The sequence below is a fragment of the Manacus vitellinus genome, unplaced genomic scaffold, assembly GCF_001715985.3.
Source record: "Manacus vitellinus isolate BGI_N305 unplaced genomic scaffold, ASM171598v3 scaffold_8_pilon, whole genome shotgun sequence".
In the NCBI taxonomy this organism is placed as follows: domain Eukaryota; kingdom Metazoa; phylum Chordata; class Aves; order Passeriformes; family Pipridae; genus Manacus; species Manacus vitellinus.
The window spans coordinates 9,096,464-9,111,463 of record NW_021940864.1 but is presented as its reverse complement, the minus strand read 5'-3'; the positions used below and the strand labels follow the sequence as shown (position 1 = coordinate 9,111,463).

Genomic DNA, 15,000 nt, shown 5'->3' with positions numbered 1-15,000 from the left:
GGTGGAGTGGGAAAGCAATGATGGTACTAATAATTTCTTTTTATTTTTTTTGTCTGCAACTTTCTCTCAGAGTCAAGTTGCATAATGACCCCGCCTCCTGAAACAAAAGTGACATTTGTCAGCTTAAGGAGAGTTGTTTCCTGCCTAAAATCCTTCCGAGGGATGGATTTTTAGCCATGTTCGTTTTCACAGCACATAAGTTCAGATGATGCAAAAAGTCTCCGCAAAGACTTTCTTGTCTTTCTTGGCTGCTTCCTCCTGTTCTGGGTTGGCAGAGTTTTTTGGGAAATGGTTGTATGGAAGGGGCAGATGAAGAAAGAGGGGAGAAGAGGATGTTTTGCCATTTATTTTGGATGATGACAACATCCAGATTTTGTGTTTGGTGTGCTGAGACCCCCCCAGGTGCTCCCATGGGCTCTGGCCCTGCTAGGCACTCACACAGGCACAAGACAGGAGACTCCCACCCCAGTAGGTAGGCCTGCCTTCATGCCAAGGCATAATCACTAAATACAGGAACAGAAAAGGAAATACACAAGAAGATAAGTGTGACCAACTTTTTCCTTGTGCTTAAATTCCCTCAAGTTTTTTTCTTCTTAACTTTTTTTTCTGCTTGCAGAACATAGGTTGAAATGTTCTTTGCCCTCAAAAATCTTGTAACCTTGATGATTTCAGGCACTTCTTACTCCTTTTCAAAGTGTTACTGGCAGTGTTAATGTAAATGGATTGCTTCAGTGAAGTATTGTGCGGAGCGTATAGGTGTTTTCAGGTAGATAAGAAAATATAAATCTCATACATTTAGTACTTCTAGTGATTGCAGTGTCCTCAGCCAAGGGGTAGGAAAGGAGCCCCTTGGCTTGTTTTTCCCTGTCACGGAGGGAAAGAGGTGTTATAAATGGTGATTGCAGATTCATTCACTTAGTCTTCCTTGTGTTATTTAGTGTAATGAGAATTTCCTAGAGGTTTTAGTCTTGGTTTTACACTGATGATCCAGCAGTTAGGAGAACATTAAGCTGTATGGTGCAGTTTTTAATTAGACAATTGTAACTTTTTCTGAAAAATGCCCATCCCCTCCCCCACAAGCTGCAAAGCAAAAATGACAAGTACCGTAATGTTGAAATTGGATCCAAAAGGATTTAGCTAACTGAGCATTTGCCATATTTAGCATCATCAAAGTTCCTTCCTCTCATACTCCAATGATGCTTTGCTGATCTTCTGATTAGTCTGATACGCCATTTCTCTTAAATCACCTACACTGTTATTTCTAAACCCTCCCCCTTTATCTGTTCTTGGGTCAAATTTGTGCATATACTTCATGCATATACTCCTAAATTGACTATTAGGGAAAAAATGATAAATCTAGAATGTTCCTTTGGTCCATATCAGGCTGTGCCATTGATTTGTTCAAGAATTTGTGATACGTGTTCCTTTTCCTGCACATTGCCACTGACAGCTTGTAGCAAAGTCAAGTAAGATGTTTAACAAACCACATGTCCTATCGTTTTTAGCTTTGCCATTGTGCCCTTGTGGCTGTGAGCCAGAGACAGATCCAACGCCTCCTCCAGTGCAGTTCAACTTTGCCTGTGTTTTGTGTGTACACATGTGTGTATTTGTGTAGCCAGTTCCAAATTGCTCTCTCACAGTACAGCTAGATGGTGAAACATGTGCTGAGCTGCACAAAGCAATTAGAAACTGAGTTTTGAAAGGGAGGAAAAAAAAAAACCACGGGAGTTTTTTTGTTTGGTTTTTTTTGCTTGGTTTTTTTTTTTCTTGGTGGAAGGTGAAGATGCTTCTCTATTCTGGGGCCATTCTTCCAGAGAGGAAGAAGGTGGGTTGTCCTGGTGAATGAAAACCACAAATATATGTGTCCCAGCAAAAATGCCGAAGTTGGTCAGAAAGAGAGGACAGCTTGCTGTGCCACTCGATATCTGTCTCATCTGCGGTGTTGCCATAGGCTTTTGAATGCCAGTTGCAATAATTAAAGTCAGATATTGTTACTATGCATTTAAAAAAAAGAAAGGAAAATAAAACATAAGTGATTTCATAACTCTCTTCCAGAATATGTCCTAACACAGGTCATTAGAGCTCGCAGTTGTGACTGTGGCAGGATGATTGAAAACAAGGGGGATACCATGCTGTGAGTAAAAATAAAAATAGGGTTTAAAAAAATGAGTTAAAATAGAAATATGGTTAAAAAATATAAACAAGAGGGTTTCTTTTCTCATATATGTACTTAAAACAAGCAAAAGAAATCGGCCTGAGGACAATACCTGAATTTTAGCCTTGCTTTGGCTCCCACTCTTTCTCAATCATCCTTGTTCCCTGGCATTTTTTAGTAGTTACTGTCATTCTCCATGTATTAATGTCTCTCTGCACAATGCCTGTTCCTTTTCCTTATGGGCACTTAACATCTCAGTCTTAGTTCTGAAGTCTCAGGGTCTCTCTGTGTTAGCAATTTCCCTCTGTGCCCCCCTGCCTACTCCTTCCGCTTGCCCTGCTCCTCTGCATAGTGAAAAAATGAGCACCAAAGCAAGTCCCCACATGCGCCATCTTTCTGAGCTCAGCCTGCCTGCTGCTTCACGGGAACTCACCCGATTTTGCAGATGTAGTTATTGAGATTGATCACAATAGTGAAACGTCTGCCAAGCTGCTTTATTTGCACAAATACACTGTATGCGGTTTTGGTACAGTGGGGCTTGATGTGATGATTGCCTCTTTTCATAGCGCTGGTTACGGCACACGTCGTTGTTTTGAAGGGAGAGAAAACCATTTTTAAGAAGTTTGCTCTTCTTTAGGCGGGAACATACTAGAGGGAAAAACCTAATTAAGACCACTTGTACTCAGGTCTTAGCAGAATGTTTAACTTAAGACATTCTGGGCTAGTCCCATAAAAATCAATGAGATGATGTAAAACAAGTCAAATAACACCACCTATAAAATCTAAGTAATAATCCAGTCACGTAAGTGGCCTGTGAGCCCTTGAGGGGAATCCAGGCTGCCAACATTTTCAGAAGTGATGATGATTTTAGGTCAATTTTGTTTTGGGATGCTCAATGAGAGTAACTCTGTCAGGAGGTCCTCAATGGTCCATTCCCTGAAAATGAAGTGTACCCAGCACTGCATCCAAAAATTAAGATATCCTAAATTATCAAAAATACTGGCCACTCGTGTGCTTATTTTAGGAACCTGTATTCTTCTCCAGTTTCATCTGCAGGATTCATCTTGAACTGAATTGGTGTTCATCAAAAGGAGAATTAAAGCCCTCGAACCTGATTCTCATTTAAACTAAGGCCACTTACGAGTGGTTTTGCAATACATAGGCACCATAAAGTACGGTTTATAACCACCCTAATCCTCTGGAGCAGTGCAAAGTGGCCTCAAGAGAAGTGAAAATCAAGTCTGTAACTTGCTAACTTGAATCTCAGAGGTTGCTCTTTCCATACAAACTGCCCTGCCGTGGCAGTCTCCGCGCTTCTGGTGGTACCAGCAGTGAGCACAGCCTAACGGGACAGTTGTTTGTTTCAGTATTTGACTCCTCGCATTTTTTCCCTCAGCTGTATACTTCCTCCTTCAAGGGCTTTATTGTTGTAGTGTTTCAACATCGTTCTCGGCATTCTTAAAGACAGAGTCGGAAGGCCGCTGTCTGGTGATCTGCAGCAAGGGGAGTAAATCTGCTTTGGCAATTTAAGAATAACATGTAACTGTTCTGAGTCCTCTGAAGAGAAACTGGAGCATAGAAAAGCATAGGTGTCCAGATAGTATTTTCTTTTTCACTCAAAAATCTTGGTTTGGGGAAATTTAGACGATGCCCTCTGGCCTTTTGCTTTCTCTCTCTCTTTTTTTTTTTTTTTCCTAATTTTGAAGAGGCTCTCTTGTGAAACAGCAGAGCTTTCCTTGAAACTGCACAGGACATGAACCTGTTTTTTAATCAAGTAACAAAATCCATGGCTTGCACTAGAAGGTCTGTGCGTTGCATGTATCAATTAATGCTTATTAATCAGTTTTTGCAGTTAGTTGAACTGCAGACCGTAGTTGGAAGCTATTAGGGAGAGAGTCGCGAGAGGAATACTGTTGCAGGACTAACTCGGTTTTGCTGTTTGTGTCCTTTGGAATCAAGGTGTTTGTATAATGAAATTGGCACATTGATATATGATCTATTTTTTAATGTCATTACAATTTTAGTTCTCTCTGCCTTTTTGTCATTGGGTTACATTTAAGCACAGCAAGATCAACTTTAAACTTCCTTACTCAACAGCTTTATTAGTTATAACGTACCGTGACCTTTCTCAACATTCTTAAAGAAAAAGATACAGTGTAATGTCACTTTACTTTGCTTATTGTTCTTTGTTGTGGTGAACAAAGCATTTTCTACAGTGGCTATAGCACATAATTATACAGCTTTCAATAGCGGTGTCTTGGCACATATCAAAGTTCAGAAGAGCCTTTAGAAAAAAAAAGATGTTTTGTGGCAGCCTAGGGAGGGTCTCATCTTTCCTTCAGAAAATAGTTCAAGGCTCTTCTGTCAAGCTTCCCTACTTAGAGCTTTTTCTCCTCCTGCTTCATAAAGTTTAAAGGGGATTCAGTGGAGTTCTATGATCTATTTCCTTTGAAAGATTGTTCCTTTGCACAGAGAAGTCCTTTGACTTCAAGAGTTCACAGATTCATGTCTTTAGGTATCATATGTCTGACCTTATCAGTTACTCTATTTAATGTAGGAGAAAAAGTCTCAACTCTTTGTGTTTGTCTGTTTTGCCTCTGTGAAATGATTTGGTGAAAAGACCATCCTTTTTAACACACCACTGAGAGGCCGTTTCTGACTGTAACCTACCCTGTGGTTCTTCTAAAAAAAAAAAATTGTCCTTGTGTTTTGTGTATGGATGATTTCACAGTGAGAATAGAATTATACAAGGACAGACACACATAAAAAAATCTTTTGCTCTTTTTTCCTAAATGATCTATTGGCTATTTTGGTGGCTGCTACTCTGGTTCCCCAACAGGCACAACCATTTAACAAACACAGAGATAGCGGCTGGAGTGCTGGGCCAGCAGTAGGTTTTCCCTTGCTTCGACCTACCCCAAAGGCCTTCATAATTAATTGTCCTTCAGAGATGAGGAAAGTTCAGAGACAGTGTGTGTAGCGATGTCTATTGTCTGACATTCAGTTCTCCTTCCCTCAGCTCTTTTTCTTCATTCCACAAAGGGTTATCAATAGGAGCAGGGAGCAAGCTCTCTTCTAACAGCTGCTGGTGGTGGCTGTAGCTTTCTGTGGAAGGTATCATTGTGTTCAGCCATCTATGGATTAAATGGCTGGAAAAGTTCTAACAGCCTTTTCAAACGGGCGTGTTTATTTCATCTAGATTACACAGACCTATTTAGCTAATTAAAAACTTTCTCAGAACCCCTTCTCTCCTATTCAAGGGAAGAAAAAAAATTAAAACACTGCTGTAATTATGAAGAATGGCTGCAATGAAACTTTGTTAAATAAATGAAAAATTTGATCTGTCAGCTTTGGTCAAAACGCACCCAAATAAACACAGGCTTGTTTGTTGAGTTGTTCTGTGGTTTTGGTTTGTGGTTTGTTGTTTTTTTTTCTTAGAGGGAAGCAAGGTGCACAGTAGAAAAAGCATAAAAGAAAACATTGATATAAGCTGAAACAGAAACAAACACCTAATTTAAAAAACTGCCACAGTTCATACTGTCTCTGCTCCTAACATCAAAGTGCAAAGATGCTCGAGTTTGCTAAACAGATTATTAATATTGTTGTGCCTTCTGTGATTAATTTAGAATCCACTGTGGCATAATTATTAAATTTCATGTACAACAGAACAAAGTTATATACATGCTTCCTTGTTTTCCCTGATGATATGCTAAGCAAAGATATGGTGGGGTTAGTAGATAGGCAAGAAGTACAGTCAAATTAGAGCTGTTTATTAACAGTCGTTATGTTACTGCTCCAATTAATTGGGCGAAGCCAAAAAGGACAAATACAATCATTCTTCCACTGAACAGTTTAACTAGCAAATTAGGAAGGTTTGATAATTTTTTTTTCTGTTAAAAAAATGAAAAAGAACTTCACTCTGCACCTTCACCTGCATTCTTCCTAAATACATCACTTTTCAATGGAAAGAAATAATCATATAAAACATTTTCTGGGCTCCATCTCACTTCCTGATGTTAAGAAGGACCGCATAACAATCAAGATCAATTATTGTACTGATTAAGTTATTATGTCTGGCATTTTGAAACAGGTTTTCTGTATTTAAGGAGAAATTGCATACAAAGTAGATGCAGCTAATACAGTAATGCAAAAAAAGATCATAAAAAATTAAAGTTATTCTTATGAATCTTTCATTAGGAGCAATGAAAAAGGACATTGGTGAAGCCAAGAGCTTTGTTCTTCTGAGCTTCTCTTGTAGGGCCAGATCCTGCAAACAATTATGTACTTTGAGTGTTCCTTCTGTGAGAGTCCTGTTAGTGCCTTCAGCCTATCTCCTTCTCTTTCACACTTTTCCCACTTAGGCCTGTGGATTACTAGTAGTATTGTTCTACTTTATCAAACAGATATTCCTGTCAAAAATTGACAAAAATTCTGTAAAAAAATATACTACAAAATCACACAGCTGTGCAGAGGCGAACACTTGCTTTTATGCAGGAAGAGCTGTTGTGAAATGATTTAAGGCTACTCAGAGCTTTTCAGATTACTCCCCACCGCAAATAACATGTTAAGTACTAAATTGCCCTAAGCGGTGTTTTATTACTGATCAATAAAAATAGTAATCTTGTCTTTTAGCATGGAAAAATATTTTAGTGGGATTTTTCCTTGTTTAGTTCATGGATAGTGGTAAACCAGAAAGCACAGTCCTCACCCTCCCATCTCACCCCCACCAAAAAAAGAAAAAAAATCAAACCCCATCCTCATTTGTTTCTAGCTTTGCTTTGGGGGAATCCTAGGATTGTTCCAGCTGAATGGTGTTGAGTTTCTGTTCCTGTGTGCGTGTGTGCGTGTAGTGATGATGTGCTGTGTTTTGGGTTGGGGTTTTTGTTTTTTGTTTTGTTTCTTTTACAATTATTTACCCCTACTCATCTTTATTGCCCCCTCCTCTTCTGAAACAAAACAAAAAAACATTGCCTTTCCCCCCCCCCCAAAAAAATAGGAAAAAGAAAAGAAACCAACAGAAACAAAACAAAACAAAACTTGGCAAACTCTTCTGACTCCTACTGCCATTTCATTTTGCATTCAACAAGGGGTAGTGGGAATTGAAACGTCAACTGGAGATCGAGAAAAGCACCAATTTATAGTGTGTTAGCCTTGCACAATTCAAGATTTCTTTTGCTAGCTGCACACATTATACCCAACATCTCGCCACTCTCTTGTGGCAGTTGTGAGGAATGGCTGTTTCTTCCCGTGTGTGTACTACAGGCCTCTAAAGACCCTTATTTATTCTCTCCCATGTCACCTTGTGTACAGTCTGGTCTGTGACACTGATGGTGATTATGTCATTATTTTGCTCTGGGGGCTTTGGCACATCTGCAGAGCTGATGCACATCTTCTTTGTTACGCTGGCATACGTCCCATATCGCAAATGCTTCATTAGCCTTACTGCCTGCCTCCTTGCCAGACAAGAATACCCAAATCCAAGCTTCTTTTTCCTCTGGTCTTTTGTGTCTGTGATGAGCCTTTATTCATCTTCCTAGTTCTTCCCTGTTTTCTATTTTTCTATGTAAAACCGATTTCCAGATGTCCGTCGTTCTCCAAAAGCCCATCGTAGATGAGGAGTGAGAAGCAAGGTGAATTTTAACCCATGTTACCCCTCGCTCACTCAAAGTCCTATCCTTTACAGGCTGAAATGCTTTTTCATTCATTCTGCGTCTGGCAGGAGTTCGTTAGGCAGTTCAGTTTTAAAACCTGATGTTTTGGGGGGGAAAAGAAAAAAGAAGAGGAACTGGTGATTTCTCTTGCCATTTAATAAATCCTAGTTGTGCTAATGGGTAACATGCAAGATGCACATGCTTCTTCCAGACTTCCTCCATTTCTTTTAGAGGACGTAGCTAAATTTCTCACTTGGAACTTTTGGAGAAGCAGCACTGTCTAGCAAAGAAGGAGGGTGTTCATGAGACCTGATCAGATGAAATTTCTTATATCCTGTTTTAATGTGTCACATTAGAAGGTTGCAGAAAAATTGAGGAAAATGTCTGATCTTCTAAACTTTGTCTAAACTGCTCTATACAAATGTCATACCAGAGAGATGTGAAATAGTGAGTTAACTTACTAGTTTTGTAAGATTTTGCTCCCGCATCCCACCCGCCCCCTGCCTTTTCTTCATGACACTGAACTAAATTCTGGGCTGGATTCTCAGTGTCTGGTGTAAATCAGGTCCAGCAATCACTGCAGCTAATTAATCTATGCCAGCTGAAGAGCTGTCTTACTATACAGTCAAGTGTGTGAATATATGTTAAAGGTTAATTGGAAAAAAAGTTTCATTTAATTTTTTTTAAACTAAAATTCAAATGCAGCACTGGATTTGGAGTCACAGAGCCATCATGTTTATGGATGTGGGGTGGAGGGGGGCGTTGTTTTTATTTTTGTAAGGCACGCTTGCCAAAAGAGGAGGTCCCAGCCGATACTGTCTCATAGTGTGGGGTCAGGGCTGTGTGACTGACTTTAACAGAAGTCTTACAGATAGAATTGCCTGTCCTATAGGACTTTGAATAGGTCACCTTCACACAGAACACTGTTTGCTTGATACATTCAATGTGTTTTAAAATGGACAAGAGTCAGGCTCTCTTAATATGTATTAGCAAACTGTCAGAAACCTTTGGAAAACGTGGGGGTGTAGCAGCATTATGACCCGTGCTGGTTTCTGGGCCAGCTTTCTGGGGTCCTGCCCTTTTTCAGAGCAGATATCCCTGGTCTGAGAGAGCAGTGGCAGTGCAGGTCTGCTTGCTGAGAGACCTTCCAACACTGGTGTGGAGCTCAATGGAGACGCTGTTTTCAAAGATGCTTAAATCTGTAAGGGCAAATACTGAGGCTGTGAGGAAGTAGCAGCAGGATATTTTAGGGGTCCATAAGGACTCTGTGGTTTTCACCTGAGACAAAGTGAATCTGAGAGCAGAGGGAGCCAGAGTTCGTAGCATTAGTAACATGAATGGCACAAGAAGTGAAGAAATACTGTTTGGTTGAAGTGGGAGTCTTCAGAGAACTGTATCACTTTCTATAGTTACACATAGCCCATCACCTGCAGCACTGGAGTATAGCTGAATTTTGTGTGCAGAGAGGGACCCTGGTGTATTCCTGGGAGGTAAGCGTGGGTGGGGGAGAGATAGAAGGGCAGCCAGAAGGGTTGGACGAAGGTAATCAACGTTTTTGGAGATGATTTCTCCCTGTAGATCTGGAAGGGGCAAGGTTCAGCTTTCTTATCTGCAGGGGGGGAAGGTACACAGCAGGGCTCTGACTCGTTTTGTGTGCCCTCTGCGGGGGGGCTGTTTCAAGGCTCTGGTGGAAATGTGCTTCAGAAGAAGCCGTGTCCAGGTGGTGGTCCAGAGTGCTCAAAGAGGTGGCCTTGAACTTGTTTCTCTAGTTAGTGGAGAGGCTTTCTAGAGAGCAGAAAACCAGGGTGGCATGAGCTCTGTTGCTAAACAGAAAGGCTGCTGTGATTGGGACTTACAGGGCAGAACTGTGGTATAGGCATAATACATTTAAAGCAGTATTCTACAATTTACAGAAAGTTTTTAGAGGAGAAAGGGAAAATCAACATATTTTTAGAGGAGAAAGGGAAAATCAACATTAACTGCCAAATATCAATGTTCAGCGGGGCGGGTGGAGGAGACGCTGAAGCAGCTTATCTCTTGCAATTGCAGAGAAGGCTGGCTCCATCAGATGAGGCCCAGCCTCGAGGTTATCTAATCCAATGCTGGATGGAGTCACACCATTTCCTTCCACGAGGGATAAAGAGGAGTCAAATAAGAGGGAGCTCAGTCCCTTAGGATGTAAGACTTCATCTTCTGACCTCACAGGCTTGTGAGCCTCATCTAGCAGGTCTGGCACTGAAGCGTGTAACAGGGTGTTTGTAGCCCAGTTTGGCTGGCTGCATGGCTCAGGGTGGAAGAGATGCAGCGGTTTATCCTGTGATGACAGGCTCCGAATGCTCCTAAAAGCATGGTTACACTGGGAGGAGATTTGTCCGAATTGTTCAGCAGGAGCCCTGAGCTGGTGGAGACAACTTTATTTGCAACACCCCTCACCCATAACCATGCACAGTTTCCTTCTCCTGCCCCTACCCTCTGCCATAGGAAAGAGGAAAGGAGGTACCCTGCTGCCAGAAGGCATGCTTACCACCTTCATGACACCCCCAAAAGGACCCTAGTGACTGCCTGTTTCCTTGCCAGACTGATTAAACACCACCTGCTTCCCATTCCCTCTCCCCTACCTACCTCCTCATTCCCCCCGCCCCAATACATGCAAACTGAGGAGGGAAAGGGCACAGTTGGAGCTTTTTAGGGCTAGACACAGAAGACAAAGGTGATTGCAACAGAGAGATGGGAAGAGTGTGCAAAAGCAAACACCAATTATAGATGTTACTGTACTGTTACAATGTATATATCTATATAGATATATAAAATGTATTCTAGATGTATAAGCATTTTATTTTTCACTTCTACTGCAGTGTTAGTGGCTCACCTCCGGGGCCAAATTCTGCTGAATGTAAAAGTCCCTGCACATTACAAGCTCTATGAACCAGTTTACCTCTGTATCCATGGTCCAGCCAGCAGTTACTGCATGCTTGTCTCTTGCACACATGGAAATACACCATGAGAGCAGAGGACTTACTGCTGGTAAGAGACGTGCCTCCTTATCACAGTCCAGGCTGTGCCTCCTGATTCCTTCTGAGTAACACGTCACATTTCCATCCAGCTAATGTCTCTAGGAGAGTATGCAACAACCTTTCTGCTGAGCCAAAATTGGGTGGTCATCCCTGTACTTACTTTTCTGGACAGGTTTTTTGTGGGCGCCTATCTGTGGTACCTGCCAGAATTTGGCAGCAGGGTATGTAATGTGCCGCTTGGCATTGTAGGCAGCCTCTTGAAGCAGATTGCATTTCACCACAATGAACTGAGTTAAAGTCAGGCTATCCTTGTGGGTGAGTTTTATTTCTCCTTCAGTTTTTGTATGAGACAGTAACCCCTCCTGTGATTCTTTCTTACATTTCCCAACACATACTAAATGCCCAGCTATCATAAGCTGTAGGAGCCTTAGTGATTTTTCCATTCTGCAGCAGTGCCACTGGCAATTCAGCAAGTTAAGGGCAATCAGAGTTTCCATTAGAAGCTTCTACATCTCATGCAGTTCTAATTTGTCAGTAAGGCGGAAAAGGAAATATAAAAGTCTTCCCCTTGAAATGCTGTTGATGATTTTTGAGGGTGGGGAAAGGGAGAACTGAATTTCAAGGTGCAAAAAGTCTAAACAAATTGAAAATAGAAAGTCCTTTTTGTATTGTTTTAGCCCACTCTACTCTCAAGTCTTACCAAGTTTTGTGTTTAAAACTAGCACATTGAAGCCGTGGTGTTTCCATGACAGAGTAGCTGTGTTTCCATGATGGATAGGCTCATCCCCTGAACCATGGGCACAGCAGTTCCAGGACAGAGATCCTACGGGGGTGCAGTGATGTGCGTGGTGCAGGATGCCTCTCGCGTACTTTGAAATGGGAAAATGGGTCCTACCAGGGAGGCTCCCAAGAGGCAGCAGCAGGGTTTCAGCCTGGGCGAGATGCAGAAGCGCCGCTGTCGGCGCTCAGCCGGGGCACGCAGCACCAGCGGTGCTTGGTTCTCCAGCCGTGCAGGGAGCCTGCAGAGTACTTCCCAATCTTTATTTGTGGAAAAGCTTAATTGAAATGCAAGTGATTAAATCTAATGTATCATGCAGTATCCATTTTCACTGCACTACCACTTTCACTTCCCCGATATTATCAGGCATCTCAGCAGCCCCACTGTCAGTTTTTTCCCTTGTAAGAGCCATGCCCATTCTCTCTCCTCTTTGTGAGCTTGGTGAAGGAGATAACAGTAAGCCAGCAGTAGATTACTAGTGCCCCAAACTCCTCTCAAGGGATAAGGGGTCTCAGATTTATTTTAAACAAACACTTTTCAAATATACTCTTAAATCATTCCAGCTTTTCACAAAGAATAAAAAACCTACAGTGCAGCAGTAAATGCAATAAGCAACCTCTGTTCTTTTCCTAATTTTTCTCTTTTGAGCCGGACTTAGGCTAATGCTTTTCCCTTCCCAGCATCAGTGATGTCCCAAAAGAGTGGGCTTCTCCTTGTGTGCCACAGTGGAAGAACAGACTTTCCTGAACGGCCACCAAGTTTCTTGTCCGTTTTTTTCTCTTTCCAAAAAATCTCTTTAGTAACAGATTTGTACAGCAGGACTTGTGAAAGGAAATTTGAAGGCAATAAGTGCAGACTGTGGTAGCACCAGAGAGCTGCTGCTGTAGCCAAGGGGATTGGGACACATGTAGGGGTGGGCAAATTGATACTAGAAAGGTGCTGGTTGGGAGAAAAGTGTGTTTACTAGAGCGTCCAATAGTTGAGGTATTTTTCATTTGTGTTTTTAAAACAAAAGCATCCTTTCCAACTATTTCCCTCTCCTCATAAGTGATAATGGAAGAGGCATTAGCCTTTCCATTGCCTGAGCCAACCTGTTTTTTTTTCTAAGAGGTGTCCAGGATGTTCAGCCAATTGAGTGATCTAATTAGCTGAAAATTGTTAATTTCCTTTACCTTATAAAGCACCTAACACAGAAACTGTTAAATAATGTTAAGTGTCAGACTTAAACTGAGAACATTGGGCCATATGCTGCCATGGCTTTCACGCCAAAAAGTGTAGCAACTTACTCCAAAACCTGCCTGCAATTCCTGTGTAGAAGCCAAAGCCTCCTGCTTGATATGCTGCCACACCAACTTGCAGGGCTAAGGTGGTCCCACTCAGCAGCTCGCTGCCCTTGGGGAACAGAGTGTGTGCGTGAGGGGAGGTCATGGTCTGGATAAACGTGGCAGGAGCCAGGACACCAGCGAGGTATTGTAGATGCTGCCCTTGCAAGCACAGGAAAACCGATGGTAGGGCAGTGCAGCTCGTGGCAGTGTTATCCTGGAAAAGACATCAGGTCTGTGCCTGGAGCTGCTAATTGCACAAGCCCCTTGTCTCTGAAGGGCCAGGTGGATAGGTGAGCTGCCTTGTAGCTCTTTGTTAAAGCAGGGAGGTCCCTGGACTGGTGGAATGCATGCAAGGAAGGGGCTGGTCTGAGTGTCATCAGCCTCTCTGAGCCCACTGAGCCTCTCTGAGCCCACAGAGAAATGGGTTCAGAGATAGTGTGATGCTTTACTGCTGGCTTGACCCCAACATTGCTCTGATGCAGTGTCTTACAGGTAGGGAAGGAATGCAAAAGGGCTTGTCCTTAATAAGTTTCCTACACAACACAGACTGTGGGTATGGGAGTGCACGTTTAGGTGCCAGCTTTCCACCAAAGCCCACAGATTTAAGTCTTTCTCCTGTGAGGAAGAGGCTCAGGGCTGATTTTGGGAATGGGGGGTGCATGTGCAAATCCAGTTTGTGCTGTGTATGAGATTTTCTTGGCAGAAGTATTTTCTTGGCAGAAGTATTTCTCTTTAATCTCTTCTGCTGTTGCTGTGCCTGTGCTGGTGTGGACTGCTGTGCACACACATTAAAGCTGTCTGACCCGGAGCTACCCATGGTGCGACTGCTCCCCCAGTAGTGGACTCACTCATCATCCTGGAGAGGTTCTCCGTCACTTGTCTAATAGATGCTGTTTATGCCTTATCCTTGGGTTAAGAGGCTCCCTACAGACTTCCTCTGTATAGCCACTGTCCAGATCATCCAACAAGAAGAGTGATCTGGCCTTCCCCCTCTCACCCCCTCCAATCTGTTTACCTCCCATTACCACAACCCTGTGCTCTGCAACGTGAGCAGCCTTCACCAGCTGAAGACCTCTGATCCCAAGTCCACTAGAGATTTTGGCTTTCCTATTTGGCACGGTGACTTTTCGTCCACCAGGTCAACGTGAATAAAGACTTTTTAAATCCATAATGTCCTGCAATTTGAAAGAAAAAACCCAACCTGCTTCTAGAGAATTTAACCTCTCCTGGCAGCCTGACATCTTGAGCTGTCTGTGCTGCACTTGTTTATTTCTGCTCATATTTAGGATTTAAAAAATTCAAACTCACATTCGCCAAGAATTCTACTTTATATAAAATTTGAAAGCAAAATCAATCCTGGCCCAATCTTATCATTTTTAAAGTATGTTTATCCAGCTTTGTAGTAGGAACAAGCAGACTGTTTGAAGGCCACATAGTTTTCAAACCTTGGTTGCAACACGTTACCCCATTTTGAAACCGTCTTTATCTAGCCGAGAAAACTAAAATCTGTTTGACAAAGTAGCACTCCAGCCAGTTTATCTTGCAATATGGCTTTAGCTCACAGAGCCTATTGATTTCCTTAAATTAATGTTTACAGAATGCTACTGAATTTCACTCAACGGGACATTGTTCTTTTGAAGCTTTGTAAAATATGATACAGAGTGTTATTGCCATTTGTTCCTTTGCTAAGACTGATGAAACATTTATTTTTTTTAAAGCACAGCCTTGAACTATAGCTGTTTCCTACAAGTGTGTTTACTCTTGGAACATTAGTAATACAGCACACTATCAGACTCCAGCACAATACCACAGGCAAAGTCTGTAGGTACGCTCTGGCCAGCCTAATCATATAAATGGATCTGAAGTTTATCGCAGATTAGACATCGTATGAGAAGAGGTTTCGAGCTTAGCCCAGCTGTCCCTGTCTGAAGGATCTTCAGATTTGTGCGCTACAGCCAAGCAGTTGTCTGACGCTGTTACAATATTAGAACAATTGCGTTGGTCTTGGTACTTCTAAACATGGGACCCCGTACTGAAAATTAGCATCGAATCCTAATCCTTTCCTCCCCCTCCCAGA

General features: G+C 42.2%; 1 protein-coding gene across 2 annotated transcripts in view; it reads left to right on the top strand.

Annotated features, from left to right (window-relative positions):
• Positions 1 to 15,000, top strand: part of PROX1 (prospero homeobox 1) — a 47,854-nt gene that overhangs the window by 20,677 nt on the left and 12,177 nt on the right. The window lies entirely within an intron of this gene.